General features: G+C 36.7%; 1 pseudogene; it reads right to left on the bottom strand.

The window, feature by feature from the left end:
* Window positions 1-856: 856 nt before the first annotated feature.
* LOC114105499 (MKI67 FHA domain-interacting nucleolar phosphoprotein pseudogene) lies at window positions 857-1,791 on the bottom strand (annotated as a pseudogene).
* Window positions 1,792-4,357: the final 2,566 nt, after the last annotated feature.

Below are 4,357 nucleotides of genomic sequence, written 5' to 3'. Positions count from 1 at the left end.
GATAAAATATGTGTTCTGTGACCTATACTTATTCCCATAATATACCATGTAAAACTAATATCTGCCTTGTGGATATTATGTTAATATACATACTATAGTATCTAAAATTAATATTATAATTATAAGATAGCCACACTATAATACTTTAACAGTAGAATGATATCCATATTATAGTATCCAAATCAATATAATACCTGCCCATGGCTTTTAACATTGATGTAATATCCATATTATAGCATCTTATATTAATATATTAGCTGCCCTGTGGAATTTTATACATATATGATATCTAAATATAGCATCTAAAACTAATATAATAGGTCCTTTTTTGGTTTTCTAACTATGATAATATTCATACTATTGCATATAAAATTGATATAATACCTGCCCTGTGGCCTTTAATATTAATATAATTTCTGTAGTGTGGTATCCAACAGTAATAGAAGAGCTGCACTACAGGCTTTCTTACTAATATATATTTCCATTGTATAACATCTAAACTAACATAGAAGCTGCCCAGTGGCCTTTGAATTAAGTTAATATTTTTTTTTTCAGGATTGACTGTCTTTATTTGGTGGCAATAAAAATAGCTTCAGATTAGTTGTTAAATGTACAGTTAACAGTTACCCTTTAACATGGGCAAAATAAAGAGGGGATAGGAAAACTGAGACCAGGGCAAAGGCAGTGTGAGCCCAACCACTGTAAGCTCTGATGTACCCCGGTACTTCAACAGGGGCAAAAAGGCCAAAGTACTGATTGCTTTCCAAACAGCATGTTTTCTCTTTTGAGTCTATTGATGGTTACATTTCATTGTACTTTGTAAAATATAGTCAGCCACTGTAAGAAAAAAAAAACATCACATTTTGTCAGAAGATATATATTCATATAATAAGTTCAGAATCACTGGTTTTTGTCTTTGTCTTTTCTTCCCTGACTGTTTAGGTGTTGGAGTCTCTACTGCTCCTTCTTCACCGTATACGGCCTGCTTGAAAACTATTTCATTATCTTCATCATCATCCATTCCCGCCACTTCAGATTTTAGTTTCTCTAACATTGTTGGTGTACAAACTGGTGTAGGGCCCTGGCTATCTATAGACTTCTCAGGAGTGGCAGCAGTGCCTTTAGAAACCCACTTCTTCTTCTTCTTTGGTATGCCTGAAGACTTTTTCTTCTTTGTAGGTTTATCTGAAGGATCCTTGGTCTTACTGGATGATAAAACCAATGAAGAAAAATCATAATTAATTCCTTTTGCTGCTATTTTTTTTCCTGAGAAATTTTTCTTTCTTTTTAAATTGCTCTTCCATTTGCATTTTTGAAAAAATGTCGGATTCCGATTATACCGCTTCATGGCTGGATACGATGGCTGACGAAATGGAGCATTCCACTCTTTAAAAAGTTTTTTGTGTACTTTTTCTGGTGGCATAAAATGACACACCAAGAGTCTTTCACCAAAAAGGTAGTTATTCATTGTTTCAGCAACTATCTTGGCAACATCTTCAGACTTATACTCCACAAAGGCATAGCCTCTTCTATTTCCAATCTTTTTACTTCTGGATAGTCTAAATCTTATAATAGTGCCAAACTGGGAGAAATATGCTTTGATTTGGGTTTCATAAAGTGCTGGAGACAGAAGGCCCACAAAAATTACTCCAGGAATAAGTTTTTCTTGCTTTTTTTTTGCTGGGTTACTCGCTGGCTGACGTGCTGCACTTCCTTCTGAAACTGGACGTCTTCCTGTGGGTTCAGTGAAAGAATCGGCCTGGGTGGGACAACGAACGGAGACCCCACCATGTTGAGACCCGCAGCAACACACCTCCACGTGGCGCGCTCCTGGAAATTAAACTAATATTAATAACATAACATCTTAAACTATTATAGTAGCTGAACTTTGGCTTCAAGACTAATATTACTTGTTAATATAATAGCTCCCTATTATATAAAACTGATACACTAGCTTCTATGTGGCTTTGAATATTAATGGAATATCCATGCTATTGAATCTAAAACTAATAAAATATCTGAGCTGTGGTCTTTAATACTAATATGATATTCTTATTATATCATCATCTAAAACTGACACAATAGTTTTCCTATGGTCTTCAATATTAATATGATATCCATATTTGAGTATTTAAAATGAATACTAATGTGATACCAATATATAGCACCTAAAACTGATATAATAGCTGCCCTGCGGCATTTAAGTTTTTTATATTCATCCTGTGGGCTGTAAAATTAATATAATAGCTGCCTTATTATCTTTAATGCTAATATGTTATCCATACTAGAGAATCTAAATTGACACAATAGTTTCCCTGACCTTTAATACTATTATAATATCCATAATAGAGTATTAATTGTAATATGATAGTTGCCATATGGCAATTAATATTAATTTGTTATTCATACTATGGCATCTTATATTAATATAATATCTGTAATATGGCCTTTAACACTCATATAATAGGCATGCTGTTATCTAAAACTGATGTAATATGTGCCCTGTGACCTTTAATACTAATATAGTCTCCATAATAACATCTATGCTGCCCTGTTATCTTTAATATGGTATTCATTACTAGAGCATCTAAAAGTAATGTAATGGCTAACCTTTGGCTTTTCATACTAATATCAAATCTATACCTGTTATGGTTTAGATATGAAATTCCTAAAAGTCCCTTGCTAAGACAGTGGAAGAAAGTTGAGATGTCAAAAGATTTGGTTATAAGAGCCTAACCTAATTAGTACATTAACTCACACATTGGGATCAAGTGGTTTTTAACCAGAGGCTGTTAATTTAAGGTGGGTGTTTACTTAGGGTGTGGCTGGAGAGATGGGTCACTGGGGACATGCCTTTGGGGTTTATATTTTGTTCATGGTGAGCAGAGATCTCTTTCTTCTTATTATTTGCCATGCCCTGAGCCTCTTTTCTCTTCCATACCCTTTGGCCATGATCATGCTCTGTCTTACCTTGGGCCAAAAACAATGCAGTTGGTCATATTTGGACTGAGACCTCTGAAACTATGAACACCCAGTAAACTTTTCCTCCTCTAAATTTCTTCTTGTCAGGTCTTTTCATCACAGTGGCAGAAAAAGCTAACTAAAACACAAAGTGGTACCTAGAGTGGGTTAATTGCTGTAAATAACAGCACATGGTCACATGGGGTTCAGAAGACTTTGAAGCTGTTTTTTTGGGGAAAGAAATTTTGAAAAGTTTAGAGATGCAAGCTGGAGCTTTCGAATGTTGTCAGTGGAGCTTAATGGGGGGTTCTGGTGGGAGCCTATAAGTCTTTAATGCTGACAGGAGTATAGACAGTAACAATTGGACTTGTGAGGTTTTAGGAGAAGAGAACTGTATTGGAAATAGGATGAGAGGCCATTTTTATTAAATTCTGGTTAAGAAGTTATGTATATTTTGCTTTGTTCTGAGACTTTCTGGGAGGCTGAATTTAAAGGTGATAGTGTAAATAATCTGGTGGTGCAAATTTCAAGGCAAGCACAGCATTCAGGCAGGGACACAATTATTTCTGGCAACTTTTGGCCAAGTTTACTGTGATAATCAGGATCATAAATCAGTGGAGAAATATTTGAATAACTTTCAGTTTTGTCAGAAAAGTGTGAGGCAAACTGAGGCTAAAGGAAGTTGTGGTTGTTAAAGAAATTAGAACCACAAAAGAGATGCTAAATGCTTTTCACAGAGACAATAGGAAAGTTGGCCTGAAGGCATCTCAGGAATTGGCAAGACCATCCCCATCCTGTTTGCACAAGGGGGCCTAGGAAGTTGTTTCACCATACTTAGAGGCTGAGGCACCTAGAGGCTGCTGAAACCATGGTCTCAGGGGGCTTGGCTGCTACTTGAGATGGTGGGAACTTGGCATCAACCTTGTGGTGCTGGTTCTGTAGGATTGAAAGATGCTGGACTAAGGGGGTCATGGAGGCTTCCATGGAGATGTCAAAGGAAAACCTGGGAGACTAGGCAAAGTGTAACAGGGTTGGAGTCCCTGCAGGTATCTCCTGAGAGGCTGATGAATGAAAAAGTGAGAAGGAAGCTAAAACTGCAGTGAAGAACTCTGGGATTAAGAGATGCCAGTATCATGGAACATCTGCCAAGGAAATCTCAAGGAATTGAGCAGAGACAGGCCAAGAAGAGGCCATGTAGACTGCTACTAACAAAAGGATAGGAGCTACACAGGAACTTTGGATAGAATATCACAATGCCATATGCCTCAGATGCTGGATGTGGAAATACAGGTCTTGTTTGCCCAGCTGGATTTTGGACTTGCTTTGGTCCCATCCCTTCTCTCTATTTGCCCCTATTTGTCCCTTGTGGAATGGAAATGTTTACTCTGTGTCATTA

This window comes from Marmota flaviventris, chromosome 1 (assembly GCF_047511675.1).
Source record: "Marmota flaviventris isolate mMarFla1 chromosome 1, mMarFla1.hap1, whole genome shotgun sequence".
In the NCBI taxonomy this organism is placed as follows: Eukaryota; Metazoa; Chordata; class Mammalia; order Rodentia; family Sciuridae; genus Marmota; species Marmota flaviventris.
This window is presented reverse-complemented; position numbering and strand designations above follow the sequence as displayed.